The 25,015-nt window shown below is 48.2% G+C and overlaps 1 pseudogene; it reads right to left on the bottom strand.

The window, feature by feature from the left end:
- Positions 1 to 21,763: 21,763 nt before the first annotated feature.
- On the bottom strand, positions 21,764 to 22,411 carry LOC147096096 (histone H1-like; annotated as a pseudogene).
- Between the last annotated feature and the right edge of the window lie 2,604 nt (positions 22,412 to 25,015).

A 25,015-nucleotide genomic window follows, 5' to 3' on the forward strand; every position in this document is an offset into this window, starting at 1 on the left:
GCCGCCGCCGACTTCTTGGCGCGTTTGTGGGCAGCAGGTTTGGCCGCCGCCGCCCTCTTGTGGGCCGGTTTCTTCGCGGCCGGTTTCCTCTCGGCACCTCCTTCGGCCCCGTCCTCGGCCTCTCCTTCCTCGCCCTCCTCCTCCTCCTCTTGGTCCGGGTGCAGGGAGGCCGAGGAGGTGCCGGCGCCGCTCTCCACCGGCGAGCCCTTGTTGGTCAAAGTGCTGGCCGACTGGTTGGGCCGGATGGCGGCGCCTTTTTCCGGCTCATAGCCGGCGGCTGAGTTGGTTTTCTTCAGGGCGCCCAGCTTGGGGGCCGCCTGGTGCTCCTTGGTGGCGGCCACCGCCTCCAGGATCTGCTCGGCCACTGCGGCGGCGGCACCTCCTTTCTGCGGCCGGTAGGCGGCCTTCTTCTTGGCGGCAGTATCGGGAGAAGCGGGTGCGGGGACATCCGCTTTAACAGGGCCGGTCTCGGCCATCGGGCAAATCCGCGCTGACGGATGTCACGCAAAGTTGTGGCGGAGCCTCGGCGGCGATTTTGTTTATAATGGCAGAAGGCGGACGCGGTCGAGTCAATCTGCCGCTTGGCCACGCCCCCCGCCCCGGGTGCCCCATCCCCTCTCATAGAAACATAGAAACATAGAAGATAGGAGCAGGAGTAGGCCATTCGGCCCTTCGAGCATGCTCCGCCATTCAATGCGATCATGGCTGATCATCCAAATTCAGTACCCTGTCCCTGCCTTCTCCCCATATCCCTTGATCCCTTTAGCCTCAAGAAACATATCCAACTCTTTCTTGAATATATTTAATGAACTGGCCCTCTGTGGCAGAGAATTCCACAGGTTCACCACTCTCTGGGTGAAGAAATTCCTCCTCATTTCAGTCCTAAATGGCTTACCCCTTATCCTTAGACTATGACCCCTGGTTCTGGACTCCCCGGCCATCATGAAACATCCTTCCTGCATCTAGTCTGTCCAGGCCTGACAGAATTTTATAGGTTTCGATGAGATCCCCTCTCAATCTTCTAAACTCCAGTGAGTATAAGCCCAATCGACACAATCTCTCCTCATACGTCATTCCTGCCATCCCAGGTATCAGCCTGGCGAATCTTCGCTGCACTCCTTCCATGGCAAGGACGTCCTTCCTCAGATAAGGCGACCAAAACTGCACACAGTACTCAAGGTGCGGTCTCACCAAGGCCCTGTACAACTGTAGCAAGACATCCTTGTTCCTGTACTCGAACCCTCTTGCTACAAAGGCCAACATACCATTTGCCTTCTTAACCGCCTGCTGCACCTGCATGCTTACCTTCAGCGACTGGTGCACAAGAACACCCAGATCTCTTTGCACTTCCCCTTCTCCCAATCTATTGCCATTCAAATAATAATCTGCCTTCCTGTTTTTGCCACCAAAGTGGATAACCTCACATTGATCCACATTATAGTGCATTTGCCATGTTTCTGCCCAATCACCCAACCTGTCCAAATCATACTGGAGTTTCACGACATCCTCCTCACAGCTTATCCTCCCACCCAGCTTTGTGTTGTCTGCAAATTTGGAGATATTACATCCAATTCCCTCATCCAGATCATTAATATATATTGTGAACAGTTGGGGTCCTAGGACCGATCCTTGCGGTACCCCACTAGTCACTGCCTGCCACTCGGAAAATGACCCGTTTATTCCAACTCTTTGCTTTCTGTCCGTCAACCAGTTCTCTATCCAAGTCAATACCTTGCCCCCAATCCCATGTGCCTTAATTTTGCACGCTAATCTCTTATGTGGGACCTTATCGAAAGCCTTCTGAAAGTCCAAATACACCACATCCACTGGTTCTCCCTTATCTATTTTACCAGTTACATCCTCAAAAAATTCCAGTAGATTAGTCAAGCATGATTTACCTTTTGTAAATCCATGTTGACTTTGTCCGATCCTGTCACTGCTTTCCAAGTGCTCTGCTATTACATCTTTTATAATAGACTCTAGCATTTTCCCCACTACTGATGTCAGGCTTACCGGTCTATAATTCCCCGCTTTTTCTCTATCACCTTTTTTGAATAGTAGGGTAACATTAGCTACCCTCCAATCCATGGGTACTGTTCCAGAGTCTATCGAGTTCTGGAAGATGACCAGCAATGCATCTACTATCTCTAGGGCCACTTCCTTAAGTACCCTGGGATGTAGATTATCAGGCCCTGGGGATTTATCGGCCTTCAGTCCCATCAATTTTCCTTACACCATTTCCCTAGAAATACTGATTTCTTTCAGTTCCACCCTTTCATCAGGCCCTATGTTCCCCGGTGTAATGAAATCTGTTTGTCTTGCCTGTATTCGTTTTGCACTCATGTATATTACCCTCCCCCACACGGTGTATAGTTTCACTTCCTCTTTCCTGACTAACCTGGAAGGTTCCAGGTCTTGGCTCTTGGCTCCGCCCCTGACTTCTCTTACTTAAAGATCCCAGGATCTGTATGACTCATTCCTGTGAGCCAGTCGGTGTGTTGAGATGTTAGCTCTGATCTTAGTGATTAAAAGCCAACTTGTTAAAGTCTATAACTTCTAGTTTTGTGGTTATTGAAGGCACATCAATTTTAATCACTAAAGAATACTAGGATGGATCGACTCCTAAAACCAGAGCGTCTGGACTTGGATCCACATTCTGCTGAAGCATCAAATCAATTTGGACACTGGCTCAAATGCTTCGAACTCTTCGCGAGGGCCTCATCCGCTAGCGAGGTAGATAAACTGAGTCTACTGACTACTCGCGTTAGTCATCGGATTTATTCGTTCATCCGGGACGCCACCTCTTACACAGAGGCCATCACTATCCTGAAGGCCCAATACCAGAGGCCAGTAAACGAAGTGTACGCCAGACATCTGCTGGCTACACGCAGGCAGCGACCTGAGGAATCAATGGACGATTTCTTACAGGGCCTAAAGGACTTGGTCCGGGACTGTAACTGCAAGGCCGTGATGGCCAACGTGTACTCTGACGAATTGGTCCGCGATTCCTTCATCACGGGCCTCAAATCGAATTATATCCGGCAGAGACTGCTGGAGAAGGAGGTCCTGGACTTAAAAAAGGCAGTGGCCACTGCGCGATCGCTGGACGTGGCCCAGAAAAACTCTGACTCTTATTCTTCCAGCCATGCGGCCCTCACCGCCTTGTGCGCGCCGAGTGGGCCTCCATCTTGGAATCAGCCATCTTCTCCATCCAGGTCTCAGACCAGCTCTACGCCGCCGGAGTCCCCACACAGAAGTTCACCCAGGAGTCCTACTACAGCGGCAATGTCTCGAGGCCCGAAATGCTACTTCTGCGGCCAGGCCAAGCACCCCAGACAATGATGCCCAGTGAAGGACGCTACATGCTTCAAATGTAAGAAAAAGGGGCATTTTAGCAAAGTCTGCAGGGGGAATCCGATTTCCAACTCCGTCACCGCCTTGTGCGTGCCATGCGGGCCTCCATCTTGGGATCCGACATCTTTTCCCGACTCAACGGCCGCCCAGGGCCCAACAGTGGCTTCGATCACGGTGGATCAATCCAGGCCACACCCGTTGACAAAATCCATGATGGACATACAGGTAAACGGGAATTTAATGAAATGCTTAATTGACTGTGGGAGTACCGAGAGTTTTATCCACCCTAGCCTGGTACGGCGGCACTCATTAACGGTAACCCCTACACGGAGCAGAATTGCTATGGCTGCTAAGCCCCACACTTCGGACATTTTGGGCTACTGTGTGGTAACACTGACTGTAAAAGGCACGGACTACAAGGATTTTAAACTCCTCCTGATGCCAGAACTCTGTGTTAATGTAATCTTGGGCCTGGACTTCCAGTGCCACCACGAAAGTGTCACGCTAGCATATGGCGGGTCCCAGCCGCCACTCACAGTCTGTGGCCTATCAACCTTAAAAATCAGCCCGCCCTCTTTATTCGCTAATCTCGCTCCGAACTGTAGGCCCGTAACGACCAAAAGTAGACAGTACAGTCTGGAAGACAGACACTTTATCAAGGCGGAAGTGGACAGACTCCTGCGGGAAGGCATTATTGAATGCAGTACCAGTCCGTGGCGTGCCCAAGTAGTCATAGTTAAAAATAGCGAAAGGAAACGGATGGTAATTGACTACAGCCAGACTGTTAATATTTATACCCAGCTGGACGCCTACCCTTTACCCCGCATATCAGAAATGGTCAACCAGATTGCGCAATACCGAGTCTTCTCGACTATCGACCTCAAATCCGCGTATCACCAGCTCCCCATTAGAACGGAGGACCGCCCATACACCGCCTTTGAGGCGAACGGACGCCTCTACCATTTTCTCAGAGTGCCCTTCGGGGTAACAAATGGGGTCTCGGTCTTCCAACGTGAGATGGACCGCATGGTTGACGAGAATAAACTACAAGCTACCTACCCCTATCTGGACAATGTCACTATCTGCGGGCACAACCAGCAAGACCACGATCTAAATCTTGCGAGAATTTTAAAAACTGCCCTAAAGCTGAATCTAACCTACAACGAAGACAAATGTGTCTTCAACACAACCCGTCTCTGTATCCTCGGCTGTGTGGTGGAAGATGGGGTAATTGGACCGGACCCTGACCGATTACGCCCCCTAAAGGAACTGCCCCTGCCACACAATCCCAAAGCTTTAAAAAGGTGCCTGGGATTTTTCTCGGATTATGCCCAATGGGTGCCCAATTACTCTGATAAGGCCCGACCCCTCATTAAATCGACATCCTTCCCACTATCAGCTGAAGCTCGGGAGGTTTTCACCAGTATCAAACAGGACATTGAAAGGGCTGCACTGTGTGCAGTGGACGAAAGCATTCCCTTTCAAGTCGAAAGCGATGCGTCAGACTTTGCCTTAGCTGCGACCCTCAATCAGGTTGGGAGACCTGTGGCCTTCTTCTCCCGAACCCTTCAGGGACCTGAAATCAGGCACTCTTCTGTCGAGAAGGAGGCACAGGCTATAGTGGAGGCAGTGCGGCACTGGAGACACTACCTAGCCGGCAAACGTTTCACCCTGCTCACCGACCAGCGGTCGGTGGCTTTCATGTTTAATAACAAACAAAGGGGGAAAATCAAGAATGACAAAATACTCAGGTGGAGGATCGAACTATCCACGTTCGACTATGATATTATGTACAGGCCGGGAGCCCTTAATGAACCCCCAGACGCCCTATCGCGGGGAATGTGTGCCAGCATTCATACGGACAAATTACAGGGTCTCCACAACGACCTCTGTCACCCAGGGGTCATCCGACTATACCATTTTATAAAGTCCCGCAATCTGCCCCACTCCATCGAGGAGGTCAGGGCAATGACCAGAACCTGCCGCATCTGTGCGGAATGCAAGCCTCGTTTCTACAGGCCTGACCGTGCACACCTTATCAAAGCCACACGGCCATTCGAGCGCCTAAGTCTGGACTTCAAGGGACCCCTTCCCTCTGCCGACCGTAACGTATACTTCCTCAATATCATCGATGAATATTCCCGCTTCCCCTTCGCCATTCCCTGCCCAGACATGACCAGTGCCATGGTCATCAAGTGTCTCTGTAATCTATTCTGCATGTTTGACATGCCGAACTACATACACAGCGATAGGGGGACGTCATTTATGAGTGACGAACTGCGCCAGTTCTTGCTCTCAAAGGGGATAACCACTAGCAGAACCACTAGCTGCAACCCCCGGGGTAATGGGCAAGTGGAAAGGGAGAATGCTACTGTTTGGAAGGCTGTCACGTTAGCCTTAAAGTCAAAAGGCCTTCCGACCTCCCGCTGGCAGGAAGTCCTCCCAGACGTGCTCCACTCCATAAGGTCTCTGTTATGTACAGCCACTAATGCTACCCCTCACGAAAAGATGTTCGTTTTCCCCCGGAAATCCACCTCGGGCATATCTCTACCCGCATGGCTGACGTCTCCGGGGACAGTACTATTGCGGAAGCACGTGAGAGGCCATAAAACAGACCCCCTTGTGGAAAATGTACAGCTCCTCCATGCAAACCCTCAGTACGCCTATATCGAATACTCTGATGGGCGAGAGGACACTGTTTACATAAAAGACCTCGCTCCCTCGGGAAGCGGAGAGAACGATGAGAGACTACCCGAGGAAGACCTACACCAAAAAGAGACAGGACGCCCAGAGGTATCAATACCCAACTTTAACCCGGAGGACACTGCAGATAACCTGGAAGACACTGCGGAGGCCCGGACAGCGGAGGAACCAGAATCCACTCCCCTAGAGGCACCCCAACCGGCTTTGCACCGATCACTGAGAACCGCAAAACCTCCTGACAGACTCACTTATACCAACTTTTAAGAAACATCACCCCAATGGACTAAATCTAAAGAAGGGGTGAATGTAATGAAATCTGTTTGTATTGCCTGTATTCGTTTTGCACTCATGTATATTACCCTCCCCCACACGGTGTATAGTTTCACTTCCTCTTTCCTGACTAACCTGGAAGGTTCCAGGTCTTGGCTCTTGGCTCCGCCCCTGACTTCCCTTACTTAAAGATCCCAGGATCTGTATGACTCATTCCTGTGAGCCAGTCGGTGTGTTGAGATGTTAGCTCTGATCTTAGTGATTAAAAGCCAACTTGTTAAAGTCTATAACTTCTAGTTTTGTGGTTATTGAAGGCACATCACCTGGCATCTCTGGGAGGTTATTTGTGTCCTCCTTTGTGAAGACAGAACCAAAGTATGAATTTAGTTGGTCTGCCATTTCTTTGCTTCCCATTATAAATTCCCCTGATTCTGACTGCAAGGGACCGACGCTTGACTTCACCAATCTTTTTCTCTTCACATATCTATAAAAGCTTTTACAGTCAATTTTTATGTTCCCTGATAGCTTACTCTCATATTCTATTTTCCCTTTCTTAATTAATCCCTTTGTCCTCCTTTGTTGAATCCTAAACTGCTCTCAATCCTCAGGATTATTGCATTTTGTGGCCAATTTATATGTACTCTCCTTGGATCTTATGCTATCCCTAATTTCCCTTGTTAGCCACGGTTGAGTCACCTTTTTTGTTTTATTGTTATGCCAAACTGTGATGAACAAATTCTGTAGCTCATCTATTCGGTCTTTGAATGTTTGCCATTGCCTATCCACCGTCAACCCTTTGAGTGCCATTCCCCAATCAATCCTACCCAACTCGCTCCTCAGACCATCATAGTTTCCTTTGTTTAAATTGAGGACCCTAGTCTCTGAGTCAACAACTTCATTCTCCATCTTAATGAAGAATTCGATCATATTATGATCGCTCCGACCCAAAGGGCCTCGTACAACAAGATTGCTAATTAATCCTTTCTCGTTACATAATACCCAGTCTAAGATGGCCTGATCTCTGGTTGGTTCCTCAACATATTGGTCCAGGAAACCATCCCGTAAACACTCCAGGAATTCCTCCTCCACAGTATTGTTACTAATTTGGTTGGCCCAATCTATATGTGGATTAAAGTCACCCATGATGACTACTGTGCGCTTATTGCACGCTTCTTTAATTTCACTTTTAATGCCATCCCCAACCTCCGCCTTACTGTTGGGAGGTCTATATACCACTCCCACTAATGTTTTTTTCCCCTTAGTATTTCTCAATTCTACCCATACAGATTCCACATCATCAGAGCTAATATCCTTCATTACAATTGTATTAATCCCTTCTTTAACCAGTAATGCTACCCCACCTCCCTTTCCTTTTTGCCTATCTTTCCTGAATATCAAATACCTCTGGATGTTGAGTTCCCAGTCTTGGCCATCCTTGAGCCACGTTTCCGTAATCCCAACCAAATCATGTTCGTTTACCTCTACTTGCGCAGCCAATTCGTCCACCTTATTACAAATGCTCCTCGCATTAAGACACAAAGCCTTCAGGTGTAGGAACGGAAGTTCCAATCCGAATAATGAAGTTCGACGGAGTGAAACAAAATAACAAAGTTTAATAAACAAACAACTTAACTGGTAAAACTACAGGAGCAGATGTAAACAGGTCTGTGCAGCCTCACAGACTCTCTAAGACTGCTACTAAGTACTGGAAGCTGACGTCATGACGTCATCACGTTCTCCGCGCCAACTTGGGGGTCACGTGATCAGCGTCATGACGTCATCACGCGGAAATGCAAGAAACTACATACAGTTTAAAGGTGCAGTCCACAGCTGCACTGCACCGTAGTTAAAGGGATGATTACTAATTGCCCAGTGTCTCTTGGTGGCTCCGCCACACAGGCTTGTTTTTTTAACGCTCTTAGACCTATTAGAATTATTATTTACTGTGGCCACGTTTGCTTTAAACCGTTGATTTCTCTGACTGCCACTTTTGTTTTTCTCCTTCCTTTTATCCCTATTTCCCTTTCCTCTGTCTCCCTGCTCAGGTTCCCAACCCCCTGCCATTTTAGTTTAAAGCCCCCCAAACAGTGCTAGCAAACCTCCCCGCAAGGATATTTGTCCCGTTCTGGTTCAGGTGCAACCCGTCCGACTTGTACAAGTCCCGCCTTCCCCAGAAGCAGGCCCAGTGATCCAGGAAACTAAAGCCCTCCCTTCTGCACCAACTCTTTAGCCACGCATTCATCTGCTCTATCCTCCTATTCCTATACTCACTAGCACGTGGCACTGGGAGTAATCCAGAGATTACAACCTTTGAGGTCCTGCTCTTTAATCTGCTACCTAGCTCCCTAAATTCTTGCTGCAGGACCTCATCCCTCTTCCTACCCATGTCATTGGTCCCAATGTGAACCATGACCTCTGACTGTTCACCCTCCACCTTCAGAATGCCCTGCAGCCGTTCAGTGACATCCTTGACCCTGGCACCAAACCATCCTGGAGTCACGTCTACGGCCACAGAAATGCCTATCTGTTCCCCTTACGATAGAATCCCCTTCCACTATTGCTCTCCCACTCTTTTTCCTCCCTTCCTGAGCAGCAGAAGCACCCCTGGCGCCAGGAAGTTGGCTGCTGCTGCCTTCCTCTGGTAAGTCATCCCCCTCAACAGTATCCAAATCGGTATACCTGTTTGAGAGGGGGATGGCCACAGGGGTTCCTCTGCACTACCTGCCTGCCTCTACTGCTCTGCCTGATGGTCACCCATTTCTCTTCTGCCTGTGCAGCCCTTACCTGCGGTGTGACCAACTCACTAAACGTGTTATCCATGACCCTCTCAGCATTGTGAATGCTCCAAAGCCCATCCATCCGCAGTTTCAGCGCCGCAATGTGGTCTGCTAGTAGCTGCAGTTGGATGCATTTCTGGCACACATGGTCATCAGCGACACAGGCAGCGTCCCTGAATTCCCACATAGAGCAAGAGGAGCATAACACGGGGCTGGGCTGTCCTGACATGACTTACCCTTTAATTAATTTAAATTAATTCACTATCGCCAATTAAAGATAAACTCTAAGACACTTGTATGGTTTACCAACAGTCCCCGCTACACCAGAAAGACCTTAGCAACTATAAACCACAGAGTTAAAGTTTAAAAAAGAGAAATACTCACCAACCAATCACTTACCTGCTCCCTGGTGACGTCACACACTGATTACTTTTGACCTCTCTCCCCGCTGCTGAGTTGGTAAGCCTCGCTGCTCCCTGATCCGAACTGGTCGGGCCTCGGTGCTTGCACCGGTTTTTATACCGGGCTCCTCGCCTCGCTGCTCGCTGATCCGAACTGGTCGGGCCTCGGTGCTCGTGCCAGTTTTTATACCAGGCTACTCGCCTCGCTGCTCGCTGATCCGAACTGGTCGGGCCTCGGTGCTCGTGCCAGTTTTTATACCGGGCTCCTCGCCTCGCTGCTCCCTGATCCGAACTGGTCGGGCCTCGGTGCTCGTGCCGGTTTTTATACCAGGCTCCTCACCTCGCTGCTCCCTGATCTGAACTGGTCGGGCCTCGGTGCTCACGCCATTTTTTTTACCGGGCTCCTCGCCTCGCTGCTCCCTGATCCAAACTGGTCGGGCCTCGGTGCTCGCGCTGGTTTTTATACCGGGCTCCTCGCCTCGCTGCTCCCTGATCCAAACTGGTCAGGCCTTGGTGCTCGTGCCGGTTTTTATACCGGGCTCCTCGCCTCGCTGCTCCCTGATCCGAACAGGTCGGGCCTCGGTGCTCGCGCCGGTTTTTATACCGGGCTCCTCGCCTCGCTGCTCCCTGATCTGAACTCGCTCCTCTCTATTACAAAGCTTCTATATCTACAGGCTTTCCCCTGTGTTTCTCTGGGGAAAACTGTCAAGTGGAATACAGGAAGAAAAACTGCTGAATTAGCAAGGATGTGTACTGTCCTTTTCTAATTGATCTACTTGTACTTTCTACTTGTAATACACTACTTGAATGTGTGTGCTGTGAAGCTTTTTATTGAATAAAAATATATTGTTACACTCAAAAAAAAACAAAGAAAGCCTCGCATTTATATAGAACAATCAACATCATGAAAATAGATGATCTGGTCATTATCACATTGTTGTTTGTGGGAGCTTGCTGTGTGTAGATTGGCTGCCACGTTTCCCACATTACAACAGTGACTGTACTCCAAAAACTACTTCTTTGACTTTGTAAAGTGCTTTGAGACGTCAGGTGGCAGTGAAAGGCGCTATAGAAATGCAAGTCTTTCTTTCTTATTTATATAGAAACAGAAAATGCTGGACATACTCAGGCAGCATCTATGGAGAGAGAGAGAAACAGAGTTAACATTCCAGGTCGATGCCCTTAACTGCCTGCTGCACCTGCATGCTTACCTTCAGTGACTGGTGCACAAGTACACCCAGGTCTCGTTGCACTTCCCCTTCTCCCAATCTATTGCCATTCAGGTAATAATCTGCCTTCCTGTTTTTGCCACCAAAGTGGATAACCTCACATTTATCCACATTATCCACAAATGCAAGTCTTTCTCTCTTATTTATAGAAACAGAAAATGCTGGACATACTCAGGCAGCATCTATGGAGATAGAGAGAGAGAGAAACAGAGTTAACATTTCAGGTCGATGTCCTTTTGTCGGAACTCACGAAAGAACTCACTTCTGACAAAAGGTCACCGATCTGAAACGTTAACTTTGTTTCTCTCTCTCTCTCTTTCTCCACAGATGTTGCTGAGTGTTTCCAGCATTTTCTGTTTCTATTTCAGATTTCCAGCATCCGCAGTATTTTGATTTTGTATTTGCATTTATATAGATTGTAATATCAATCTGCTGCTACATCTATTAGATGTCCTCACACAAAGATAAGGGTGATCAAAACCTCAAACCAGTTGATTGCAGACAAGGAAAGCCACCAGAATGGATTTGGTGGCAAGCTGTACTGAAAGGAACAACTGGCAGCCCCCCTGTCGCCCCCCTGTCCCTTGCGCCCCCCCCCCGAGGAGAGATTATGTTAGTGGGAGATTTCACTGAATTTCAATTGTAAGACATTAACAATGTGCAGGAGCTATAAAGGACTATTACGCTCATTCTGCCGCTGTCCCAAAGTTGGTCAAATCTTGTACAACACCCGATTTTGCTCTACCCAGTAGGCATCTGGATCCCTCTTGAGCACTACCTGGCTCCACTGGTAATGTTTCATAGAAAAATAGGAACAGGAGTCGGTCAATTGGCCCTTCGAGCCTGCTCCGCCATTCAATATGATCATGGCAGATCCTCTATCTCAATACCATATTCCCGCTCTCTCCCCATAGCCCTTGTTGCCTTTTGTGTCTAGAAATCTATATATCTCCTTCTTAAATATATTCACCATTTAAACTTTTATTTTTCTAATTGCGAAATGAATGGATTAAAATTGTTACTTCAGTCTGTTGCAGAGATAATGTGGCTCTGAAACGAGCCTTTATGTTTACAGTTTTAAGATGCCTTTCTTTTTGCCATCAATTTATTTAGGTTTTTTTTACAATTTATTTTTCTGCAAGTTGTCTTCCTCTCAGTCCACTTCTTGGTGGGTTTCTTGCCGACATTCCTGGTTGTCCCTTTGGTCGTATTGGGTTCCTTCTTGGCCTTGATCCCAGCCAGTTTCCGCCCGCTCCTGTTTCTGCCTCTTGCTGTGGACGAAGGAGCCGGTGGCCTTGGGTCAGCACCAGTGAGCCATTGCCCACCAGGCTCTTGACAGCCAGCTGGACGCGGGCCTGGTTCATCTCCACCTCATGGCCGTTGGCCAGCAGCGCCTTCCGGAGGAGAGGCCGCCGCGCTGCTTGCGGGCCGACGGCGCCTGCAGGATCAGCTGGGAGATCCACAACTCTTTCCTCCTGCGGCACAGGTAGGGTCGGAGCTGACGCTTCTTCTTCTGGGTCGTCTTTTGCTGCTCTTGCTGGTGGTCGGTGTTAGCGCCAGGGGAGAGTCTGGGCAACTTGGGCATGGGTGGGAAGGGCTGAAGCGCACCCACCAGTGTCAGCCAGTGGCTCAGTGGGCAGCACTCGGCTCTGAGTCAGAAGATTGTGTGTTCAAGTCCCACTCCAGAGACTTGAACACAAAAATCCAGGCCAACACTCCAGTGCAGTACTCTTGGAGGTGCCGTCTTTCGGATGAGACCGAGGTCCCATCTGCTCTCTCAATGTGGATGTAAAAGATCCCATGGCACTATTTCGAAGAGGAGCAGGCGGGAGTTCTCCCCGGTGTCCTGGCCAATATTTATCCCTCAATCAACATAACAAAAAGATTATCTGGTCGTAGCGAGAGGGTTCGAGTACAGGAACAAGGACGTCTTGCTGCAGTTGTACAGGGCCTTGGTGAGACCACACCTTGAGTATTGTGTACAGTTTTGGTCGCCTTATCTGAGGAAGGATGTTCTTGCCATGGAGGGAGTGCAGAGAAGATTCACCAGACTGATACCTGGGATGGCAGGAATGACGTCTGAGGAGAGATTGGGTCAATTGGGCTTATACTAGCTGGTGTTTAGAAGAATGAGAAGGGATCTCATTGAAACTTATAAAATTCTAACAGGACTAGACAGACTAGATGCAGGAAGGATGTTCCCGATGGCTGGGGAGTCCAGAACCAGGGGTCACAGTCTAAGTATAAGGGGTAAGCCATTTAGGACAGAGTTGAGGAGGAATTTCTTCACCCAGAGAGTGGTGAACCTGTCATAGAGTCATAGAGTCATAGAGTTAGACAGCACAGAAAGAGGCCCTTCGGCCCATCATGTCCATGCCGGTCATCAAGTCCTGTCTAATCTAATCCCATTTTCCAGCATTTGGTCCGTAGCCTTGTATGCTATGGCATTTCAAGTGCTCATCCAAATGCTTCTTGAACGTTGTGAGGGTTCCTGCCTCTACCACCCTTTCAGGCAGTGAGTTCCAGATTCCAACCACCCTCTGGTGAAAAAGTTTTTCCTCAAATCCCCTCTAAACCTCCTGCCCCTTACCTTGAATCTATGCCCCCTTGTTATTGACCCCTCTACTAAGGGGAAAAGTTCCTTTCTATCTACCCTATCTATGCCCCTCATAATTTTGTACATCTCAATCAGGTCCCCCCTCAGCCTTCTCTGCTCCAAGGAAAACAACCCCAGCCTGTCCAGTCTTTCTTCATAGCTGAAGTGCTTCAGCCCAGGTAACATCCTGGTGAATCTCCTCTGCACCCTCTCCAATGCAATCACATCCTTCCTATAGTGTGGCGACCAGAACTGCACACAGTATTCCAGCTGTGGCCTTACCAGCGTTTTGTACAGCTCCATCATAACCTCCCTGCTCTTATATTCTATGCCTCGGCTAATGAAGGCAAGTATCCCATATGCCTTTTTAACCACCTTATCCACCTGTTCTGCTGCCTTCAAGGATCTATGTACATGCACACCAAAGTCCCTCTGATCCTCTGTCTTTCCTAGGGTTTTACCATTCATTGTGCATTCCCTTGCCTTGTTGGTCCATCCAAAATGCATCACCTCACACTTTTCAGGTTTAAATTCCATTTGCCACTGTTCCGCCCATCTGACCAACCCATCTATATCGTCCTGTAGCCTAAGGCTTCCCTCCTCGCTATTTACCACCCCACCAATTTTCGTGTCATCTGCAAACTTACTGATCATACCTTTTACATTCACATCCAAATCATTAATGTAGACCACAAACAGCAAGGGACCCAGCACCGATCCCTGCGGTACCCCACTGGACACAGGCTTCCAGTCACAAAAACAACCTTCCACCATCACCCTCTGCCTTCTGCCACTAAGCCAGTTTTGTATCCAATGTGCCAAGGCACCCTGGATCCCATGGGCTCTTACCTTCCTGACCAGTCTCCTATGCGGGACTTTATCAAAAGCCTTACTGAAATCCATGTAAACCACATCCACTGCACTACCCTCATCCACACACCTAGTCACCCCCTCGAAAAATTCAATCAAATTGGTCAGACATGATCTTCCCTTGACAAAGCCATGCTGGCTATCCCTAATTAATCCTTGCCTCTCCAAGTGGAGACTAATTCTTTCCCTCAGAATTTTTCCAATAATTTCCCTACCACTGATGTTAGGCTCACTGGCCTGTAATTCCCTGGTTTATCCCTACTACCCTCCTTCAATAATGATACTATGTTAGCTGTTCTCCAGTCCTCTGGCACATCCCCTGTGGCCAGAGAGGTTCTGAAAATTTGTGCCAGAGCCCCTGCAATCTCCTCCTTTGCCTCACATAGTAGCCTGGGATACATCTCAGCCAGGCCTGGGGATTTATCCACTTTTAAGCCTACTAAAACCGCTAGTACCTCCTCCCTCTCGATGCTAATATGTTCAAGTATAACACAGTCCCCCAGCCCGATTTCTGTGTCTACATCGTCCTTCTCCATAGTGAACACAGATGCAAAAAATTCATTTAAAACCCCACCTACATCTTCTGGCTCTACACACAGCTTGCCACTTTGGTCCCTAATGGGCCCTACTCTTTCCCTAGTTATCCTCTTGCCCTTAATATACTTAGAAAACACCTTAGGATTTTCCTTTATTTTGCTCACCAGTGTTATTTCATGGCCTCTCCTCGCTCTCCTAATTTCTTTTTTAAGTATCCCCCTGCACTTTTTATACTCCTCTAGGACTTCCTCTGTCTTTAGTCCTTTGTATCTGCCAAAAGCCCCCCTTTTTTTCCTAATCCATTCTCGTATATCCCTTGACATCCAAGGTTCCCTGGGCTTGTTGGTCCCACCCTTGACCTTTACGGAAACATGTTGCCATTGTACTCTCTCAATTTCCTTTCTGAAAGACTCCCATTGCTCCGATGTGGATTTTCCTTCAAGTAGCTGATCCCAGTCCACATTGGCCAGATCCTGCCTTATCATATTAAAATCGGCCTTCCCCCAATTTAGAACCTTTATTTCCGGTCCATCCTTGTCCTTTTCCATGACTACCTTAAATCTCACCGAATTATGGTCACTGTCACCAAAGTGCTCACCTACTAACACTTCTACCACTTGCCCGGCCACATCCCCTAGAATTAGGTCCAGTACCGCCCCCTCTCTTGTAGGACTTTCTACATGCTGGCTCAAAAACCTCTCCTGGATGCACTTTAAGAATTCTGCACCCTCTAAGCCTTTCACACTCTGACTATCCCAGTTAATATTGGGGAAGTTGAAATCCCCCACTATGATTACCCTATTATTTGCACACTTCTCTGAGATTTGCCTACATATCTGCTCCTCTATCTCCCCCTGGCTGCTTGGGGGCCTATAGTACACTCCCAGCAAAGTGCTAGCCCCCTTTTTGTTTTTAAGTTCAACCCATATGGTGTCATTAGAGGAACCTGTTCATATATCATCCCTCCTTACAGCAGTAATTGACTCCTTAATTAATATTGCGACACCCCCTCCTCTTTTACACCCCCCCTCTGTCTCGCCTGAAGATTCTATACACCGGAATATTGAGCTACCAGTCTTGCCCCTCCCTCAACCATGTCTCTGTGATAGCAACAATATCATACTCCCATGTGTTCATCAACAACTTCAGTTCATCCACCTTATTCGTAAGACTCCTTGCATTAAAATAAATGCCATTCAGCCTTGCCCTACTCCCTTGTGCCATTACATATTTGCTCTGCCTTCCAGTCTGACTTGTTTTTTCCTCTATATTTGGCTGTACATCACCCCCTATTATAGCTCCACTCTGTATCCCATCCCCCTGCCAAGTTAGTTTAAACCCCCCCCGAACAGTGCTAGCAAACCTCCCCGCAAGGATATTTGTCCCGTTCTGGTTCAGGTGCAACCCGTCCGACTTGTACAAGTCCCACCTTCCCCAGAAGCAGGCCCAGTGATCCAGGAAACTAAAGCCCTCCCTCCTGCACCAACTCTTTAGCCACACATTCATCTGCTCTATCCTCCTATTCCTGTGGAATTCTCTACCACAGAAGGCAGTGGAGGCCAATTCATTAAATATATTTTACACCTGTTTGCGTGGGTTTCCTCCGAGTGCTCCGGTTTCCTCCCACAGTCCAAAGATGTGCGGGTTAGGTTGATTGGCTGATAAAATTGACCCTTAGTGTTAGGGGGGATTAAGTACGTGGGGTTACGGGGATAGGGGTGGGATATGTGTTGGTGTAGGGGTTACGGGGATCGGGTGGGATATGTGTCGGTGCAGGCTCGATGGGCCGAAATGGCCTCTATCTGCACTGTGGGGTTTCTGTGATCTGTGATATTCAAGGAGTTAGATATATTTCTTAAGGCTAAAGGGATCAAGGGAAATGTGGAGAAGGTAGGGACAGGGTACTGAATTTAGATGATCAGCCATGATCTCATTAAATGGCGGAGCAGGCTCGAGGGGCCGAATGGCCTACTCCTGCTCCTATCTTCTATGTTTCTATGTCATCATCACATTGCTGTTTGTGGTAGCTTGCAACAGTGACTACACGCCAAAAAGTACATTGGCTGTAAAGCGCTTTGGGTGATCGTGAAAAACGCGCGCGATATAAACGCAAGTCTTTCTTTCGCCCAATTTAATGATGGGCTGTCATCTACAATTTCAGCAACTTGCCATCAAAAAAGCAGCATCAGCCGCCGCCGCTGCTATTTAATGGCACAAGGCGGACCCGATAGAAGCAACCCCCGGGGTCATCACCTCTCGCGCCGGCCAATCAGGTGCCTCGCCTGGTTGCAACAAGACAATGTATCAAGTTCCAGATCTCCCCCCAAAACGGGCAAATTCCCCCAGGCTCGTCTTACATCAACTTCCACGATAATTCTTCGTGCAAAACGGGCTCCAGGTTCTGAATGACCTATTCCTGTCTTCTAAAACAATTAAAATTGCTGACAATGCACGGCACTTTTGAAGACTATTCCTAAGTAATGACCTCGCCACAAACATGTAACGCACCGTTCTCCCGTTCAGACTGATTGACGTGTTGCATATTTATTTTAATAATTAATAATTAATAATTCAACTTTATTGTCATTGTACAATGCACAAGTACATGAACAACGAAATGTGATCTTGCAAGCTCCCATGAGTCCAGTACAAATAACATTAACATTCACGTAAATAGCACCGTCCTGGGAGAAGCAAAGCCGCTGCGTCTGTGCGCGCCGCCATTCCATTTCCACCATTCCTCCTGTCCGACAATCTTCAGCCCAACGCCCAGGCCTGCTCACCAGCCGCCCCTCCCGGGGCTCCTTCTGTGACCTTCTCACCAACCGCCCCTCCTCGGGGCTCCTTCCGTGACCTTCTGCACCTGGTCTTACATAGATACATAGAAGATAGGAGCAGGAGTAGGCCATTCGGCCCTTCGTGCCTGCTCCGCCATTCGATGAGATCATGGCTGATCCTTTAATTCAGTATCCCGTCCCCGCCTTCTCTCCGTAACCCTTAACCCCTTTTGCCCGTAGAAATATATCTAATTCCCTCTTAAATATATTTAATGAGCTGGCGTACACTGCCCTCTGTGGCAATGAGTTCCACAGGTTCACCACTCTCTGAGTGAAGAAATTCCCCCTCATCTCTGTCCTAAATGGTTTAGCCCTTATCCTTAAATTATGTCCTCTAGTTCTGTTCTCACCCGCCAAGGGAAACATTCCTTCTGCATCCAGTCTGTCTAGACCTGTCAGAATTTTATACACTTCTATGAGGTCCCCTCTCAATCTTCTAAACTCCAGTGTGTACATCCCTAAACTACATAGTCTCTCCTCATAGGTCATTCCCGCCATTCCTGGTATCAGCCTGGTGAATCGCCGCTGCACCCCCTCCATGGCAAGAACATCCTTCCTCAGATGAGGCGACCAAAACTGTACACAGTACTCGAGGTGTGGTCTCACCAGTGCCCTGTACAGCTGCAGCAAGGTATCCCTGTTCCTGTATTCTAACCCTTTTGCTATGAAGGCCAGCATACCGTTTGCCTTCTTGACCGCCTGTTGCACCTGCATGCTCGCCTTCAGTGACTGGTGTACAAGAACACCCAGGTCTCTCTGTACTTCCCCCTCTCCCAATCTATTGCCATTTAAATAATAATTTGCCCTCCCGTTCCTGCACCCAAGGTGGATAACTTCGCACTTGTCCACATTATAGTGCATCTGCCATTTATCCGCCCAATCGCCCAGTCTGTCCAAATCGCTCTGGAGCTTCCTGGTCTCTTCCTCTGAGCCCACCCCCCCTCCTAGTTTAGTGTCGTCTGCAAATTTGGAAATGCTGCATCCGACTCCCTGATCCAGGTCATTAATGTAAATTGTGAACAGCTGGGGGCCCAGGACAGATCCCTGTGGTACCCCACTTGTTACTGCCTGCCATTCAGAAAATGAGCCGTTTATTCCAACTCTCTGTTTTCTATCTGACAGCCAGTTCCCTATCCACGCCAAAACTTTCCCCTTTATCCCATGAGCCTCAATTTTCCATGCTAATCTTTTATGTGGGACCTTATCGAAGGCCTTTTGGAAGTCCAGGTACACCACATCTACTGGCTCTCCCCCATCTATTCTACCAGTTACTCCCTCAAAAAATTCCAATAGATTAGTCAAGCACGATTTACCCTTTGTAAATCCATGTTGACTCTGTCCTATCCTGTCCCCATTTGCTAAGTGCTCCGCTATTTCATCCTTAATGATGGACTCCAGCATTTTGCCCACAACTGATGTAAGGCTTACAGGTCTGTAATTACCTGCTTTTTCCCTACCCCCCTTTTTGAATAGTGGGGTAACGTTAGCTACCCTCCAATCCATCGGTACTGTTCCCGAGTCTAATGAATTCTGAAAAATCATCCTTAGTGCATCCGCTATCTCTAGGGCCACCTCCTTCAGTACCCTAGGATGCATGTTATCAGGCCCTGGGGATTTGTCCACCTTCAATCCCTTTAGCTTCCTTAACACCATATCCTTAGAGATATTGATTTGCGTCAGTTCCTCCTTTGCCAATGTCCCTATTTTTCCCGATATCCCAGGGAGGTTTTTTGTGTCTTCCTTCGTAAAGACTGACCCAAAGTATGCATTTAGTTGATCTGCCATTTCCTTATTTCCCATTATATATTCCCCCGTATCTGACTGCAATGGACCAACTTTGGTTTTCACCAGTCTTTTCCTTTTGATATACTTATAAAAGCTTTTGGAGTTAGTTTTTATATTTTCCGCCAGCTTGTTTTCGTAAGCTATTTTGCCCCTCTTGATTATGCCCTTTGCCCTCCTTTGCTCTATCTTAAACTGTTCCCAATCTTCCGCTCTGGCGCTTTTTTTGGCTATTTTATACGCCCTATCTTTGGATTTTATGCTGTCTCTAATTTCCCCTGTTATCCACGGTTGAGTCACCTTTTTAGATTTCCTTTTATGCCAGATTGGTATAAACAATTTTTGCAATTTTGTCATTCTATCTTTAAATGTTTGCCATTGTTTATCTACCTCCAGTCCTCCCAGGAACGTTGTCCACTCAGACCTACTCAGTTCCCGTCTCATGGCATCATAATTCCCCTTGTTTAAATTCAGGACCTTAGTCTCTGAGTCAATTTCTTCGCTCTCCATTTCGAGTGAGAAATCGATCATGTTATGATCGCTCTGACCCAAGGGTCCCCGTACAACAAGATTACTGATTAGTCCCTTCTCATTGCACAGTACCCAGTCCAATATAGCCTGTTCCCGAGTTGGTTCCTCGACATATTGATCCAGATAACCATCCCTCAAACACTCAAGGAATTCCTCCTCCTCATTATTTTTACTGATTAGGCTAGTCCAATCTATATGTAAGTTAAAGTCACCTATGATGACAGCTGTGCTCTTATTGCACGCTTCTCTAATTTCCCTCGTGATGCCCTCCCTAACCTCTATTTTACTATTTGGAGGCCTATATACCACTCCTATTAATGTTTTTCGCCCCTCGCTATTTCTTAGCTCCACCCATATAGATTCTGTGTTAACTGAGTTAATATCCTTCCTTTCAATTGCATTTATCCCCTCTTTTACTAGCAATGCTACCCCTCCTCCCTTTCTTTTTTGTCGATCCTTCCTAAATACTGAATACCCCTGTATGTTAAGCTCCCAGCCCTGCTCACCCTGCAACCATGTTTCCGTAATCCCAATTAGATCATAATTATTAACCTCTATTTCCACAGCTAATTCATCTACCTTGTTCCTGATGCTTCTCGCATTAAGGTATAAAACCCTCAGGCTTTTTTTATGCTCACATTTTTTATGAATTAGTTTGGCCCTTTGTTTTTTGTTCCTCACCCTTTTATCATTTATTTCTGTCTGCCTTTCACTTTCCTCTATTTCACTACATAGGTTTCTAGCCCCCTGCCATACTAGTTTAAATGCTCCCGAACTGCTTTATCAAAAATTACCCCGAGAACATCAGTTCCATCTCTGCACAGGTGTAGACCGTCCCTTTTGTATAGGTCACACCTACCACAAAACTGGTTCCAATGCCTCAAAAATTTAAAACCCTCCCTCTTACACCACTGCTCAAGCCACGTATTTAGCCTAACTATCCTGTTCTCTGTACTCTTACTAGCACGTGGCACTGGTAGTAATCCAGAGATTACTACCTTCGAGGTCCTACTTTTTAGTTTGGCTCCTAACTCCCTAAATTCTACTTGTAGGACCTCTTCCCTTTTTTTAGCTACGTCGTTGGTACCAACATGTATCACGACAACTGGCTGTTCCCCCTCCCCCTCCAGAATGTTCTGCACCCGCGCCGAGACATCCTTGACCCTTGCACCAGGGAGGCAACATACCATCCTGGAGTCTCGGTCGCGACCACAGAAACCCCTATCTATTCCCCTTACAATCGAATCCCCTATTACTATAGCCCTGCCACTCTTTTTCCCTCCCTTCTTTGCAACAGAGCCAGTCATGGTGCCATGAGCCTGGCTGCTGGTGCCTTCCCCCGATGTGTCACCCCCCCCGACAACAGTACCTAAGGCAGTGAACCTGTTGCTAAGGGAGACAACCCCAGGGGATTTCTGCACTACCTTCCTGCCCTTGCTCTGCCTTTTGGTCACCCATGTACTGTCTACGCTGGCCTTAACCTGCGGTGTGACCAACTCACTAAATGTGCTATCCACACCCCTCTCAGAATCGTGGATGCTCCAAAGTGAGTCCACCTGCAGCTCAAGGGCCGTCATGCGGTCCCACATGAGCTGCAGCTGGACACACTTCCTGCACACATAGTCGTCAGGGACACAGGAAGCGTCCCTGATTTCCCACATGTTACAGGAGGAGCATGACACAGGTCCGAGCTCTACTGCCATGACTTAACCCTTATATTACTTTTAGTTTTCTAGTCTTCCCTGATGGTCACCCCTCCAGGTACGAATCTAATTCGGCTCTTTGATGAATTATTTTGTGGCTCTGAAAAGAGCCGTTGACTTTTTTTTATCCCCAGTCTGTAATATATCAACCATTCGGGGTGATTCGCTTGCACTCAGGAGCTGTCCTGTTGCTCCGAGCAAACTTGGCTTTCTTTCACCGAGAGGGAGGTCTCCTCCTGAGCGGGGGTTTGGTCCGCTTCCTGCTCCGGTTGTTTGGCCAGTTTTCTCGGCTTTGCACGGTGGCGTTTGCTTTTCCCTTCGGCCCTGGCCGCCTTCCTCCCCTTGGGTTTGTGGGCGGTGGCCCTCCTCGCCCCCTTCCTGGCGGCGCCGTGTTTCTTGGTCTTCCTGGGCGAGCCTCTGCGCCTGGGCGCCGCCTTCCTGACCGCACGTTGCTTCATCCTCCTCCTCCTCTCCCTGGCGGCGGCGGCGGGCTCCCTCTACAGCTTCTCCTCCTCCTCCCGGTCGCCCCACGTCTTGCTGAGCCTGAAGGAGCCCAAGGCGCCGGTGCCGGTGGGCCGCAGCAGCGAGCCTTTGGTCACCAGGCTCCGGATCGCCTGGTTGACCCGCCAGTTGTTTCTGGCCACGTCGTAGCCGCGGCCCGAGAGGACCTTCTTGAGAGCCGACAGCGAGAGCCCCCGGCGCTCCTTGGTGGCCGCCACCGCCTCCAGGATCTGCTGGGACACGGTGGCGCCGGGTTTCCTGGCCGGGGGCACAGCCCTGGTCTTCCTCCTGGTGCTCCTGGCAGGGAGAGTGTCGGCCATGGCTTGGGCTGGGACCTTTTCTCTCTCTCTCTATCTGAGTGTGTGTTGGGGAATGAAGAGTTTCCAGCAGCCGGCGCTATTTAACCAGGCGAACCGGACGCTGCAGAGCCAAAGGTCTCACCTCCTGGGCTCGTCTCAGCTCCTTCAATGTTTAAGAAGAAACACATTACACGAGGGGATTCGTTTTATTTCCAAACCGTGGGCCAGGCTGGAGTGATAATGCCTTCCCGGATATGTAATTTGGGACAGTTCATGAAGCCAATTGTCTCAATACAACACAGTTCCCAGATCTTCAAGTTCTTCTCTTCCTTTTACCATAATACAGGCTTTTAATGTCAAATCTTGGCATCAGCTCCTCGATTATTTATTCATTTTCATCCTTTTCTTTCCTGCCTTTTCGTGACTGTTTTCTACACTCGCCATCACGGTGCAGAAGACGCAATGTTTGCTCTGATTGCTCTCCGCATCTCAGTTTGGACTTGAGTTAAAGTCGGTTCCCCAGTGAGGTGATGTTGGAAGCAGCAGGTGATGACTTGTTTTTCTGCAGCCGCCTTTCTCGGCAGCTCGGCAGACAGATTACTGCTGGGCTGAGGACCGTCTTTGGTTTGTGAATTGTTGTGGGGAGCGGGGTTTGGGGATTTCAGTAGATTACTAACATCTCGGGAATAGCCCCCGGTGCAAATAATTTGGCCCTCCACTCCGGGAGAGTTCTCTCGCATCTTTCTGAGCTTCAATTTGGAGTTCAGAGCGGGTACCAGAGAGGAAGTGACAGGAGGCGAAACCGTTTGGGGAAAACGCCTCAGAAAGACAGATTTAGAAACCATTGCTGCCCCCCTAGGAGTGCCGTGGCTACAAGACGGGAGTGAAGAACCCTCGCCAAGACCAGCCGAGCGCCATGGGCTCAGTCGCAAACCCGCCACTGCCACGAATTAAGTTATCTTCAAACTGCTTGGGGAGATCGCTCAGGATTTCAAGACCGGTCTTTGCTTGAGGTGGGGCTCCCAGGACAGTGCGCCATCCTTGCTCTGCGGGTCACCGTCATTCCCAAGGAAATCCAGCTGGGCTGCTGCATCCGCAAGAAGGAATGAACCCAGTTCAGTAATTGTACAACTCTGTTAGGATCCACTGCATGTGGAAACTGAGGAAAAAACACACCAGCACAATGACCCGAGTAAACACTAGTGTAATGTATTTACTAGTGAAATGCAGACACCGTCCTATTAAATTGTGTAACCGATGCATTTATGTGTTAAACAATCGTATTAGTGTTATCCTCCGTTAACATTAATCTGGGATGCAGAGAAAAGTTTACGATCAGTCTAGGGGACAAGGAGCCAGCCATGTCGAGTACTCGTCCACAAAACCGAATGAAATCACTTTATAGGATGTCTGTCGTTGGGACATATATGAACATAAATAAAAGTCTAAGAATGTCCCAAAGATTTCCCCATCTCCAGTATTTACATTAGTTGTCTCAGACTCCTGTCAATTAATTTAAAGTATTTTTCTGTCATTTGTTTTAACAATGAGCGGTGAATTTTACAGGTACAAAAAATGAAAAACCTGGAACTAAAAACAAAAAAAATACTGAAACTACTGGAAACGCTCAGCAGTTCGTCCAGCATTTGGGAGAAAGGTGTGTTCAATTTTTTTTTTAATTGACTTGCATTTATATCGCGCCTTCCACGACCCCAAGACGTCCCGAAGCGCTTTACTGACAATGAAATAATTTTGAGTGGGTGGAAAATTAGTTATTTTAACTATTGTTATAAATAACTTACATTACCGCCCATCAACAGCCTGTGAAATTCGATAAGTGGGGGTTCATCAATTAGTATTTCAAAAAGCACTTTAATTGGATCGGGAAAGGTGGCAACGGACACAAGTCCAGTAAATACACCGTCTTTAAGAGGGTAGCACTGAAAAATAATCCAACCACGGATCCAATCAAACTAGTTTCCTCCGGGTGCTCCGGTTTCCTCCCACAGTCCAAAGATGTGCAGGTTAGGTTGATTTGGCTATGATAAATTGACCCTTAGTGTTAGGGGATTAAATACGTGGGGTTACGGGGATAGGGTGGGATATGTGTCGGTGCAGGCTCGATAGGCCGAAATGGCCTCTATCTGCACTGTAGATTCTGTGATTGTGAAAAGCTTAATAACTAACGTCTTGTGTGGTGCCCATCTGACGTGTGTGTGATCTTTCGTGTGGCCATCGTATGAGCTTGGAGTAATCCCGACTCAAGCAGGGGAAAATCTTCACACCGGCTCTTAATTTCCCCCAATAATCAGAGCACTTTTCGCCTTTTAATTTCATATAAACATAGTCGGCCCCACGAGCCTGCTCCACCATTCAATGCGATCATGGCTGATGATTGAAATTCAGTACCCTGTCCCTGCCTTCTCCCCATATCCCTTGATCCCTTTAGCCTTAAGAAATATATCTAACTCCTTCTTGAATATATTTAATGAATTGACCGCCACTGCCTTCTGTGGTAGAGAATGCCACAGGTTCGCCACTCTCTGGGTAAAGAAATTCCTCATCGGAGTCCTTATCCCTCAACTCCCCGTAATCAAATGATCATTTTATAAAACTTCCGAAAGG

The sequence above is a fragment of the Somniosus microcephalus genome, unplaced genomic scaffold (genome assembly GCF_052327205.1).
Source record: "Somniosus microcephalus isolate GS21.2 unplaced genomic scaffold, FLI_Smic_1.0 unresolved_chr1, whole genome shotgun sequence".
Lineage (NCBI taxonomy): Eukaryota > Metazoa > Chordata > Chondrichthyes > Squaliformes > Somniosidae > Somniosus > Somniosus microcephalus.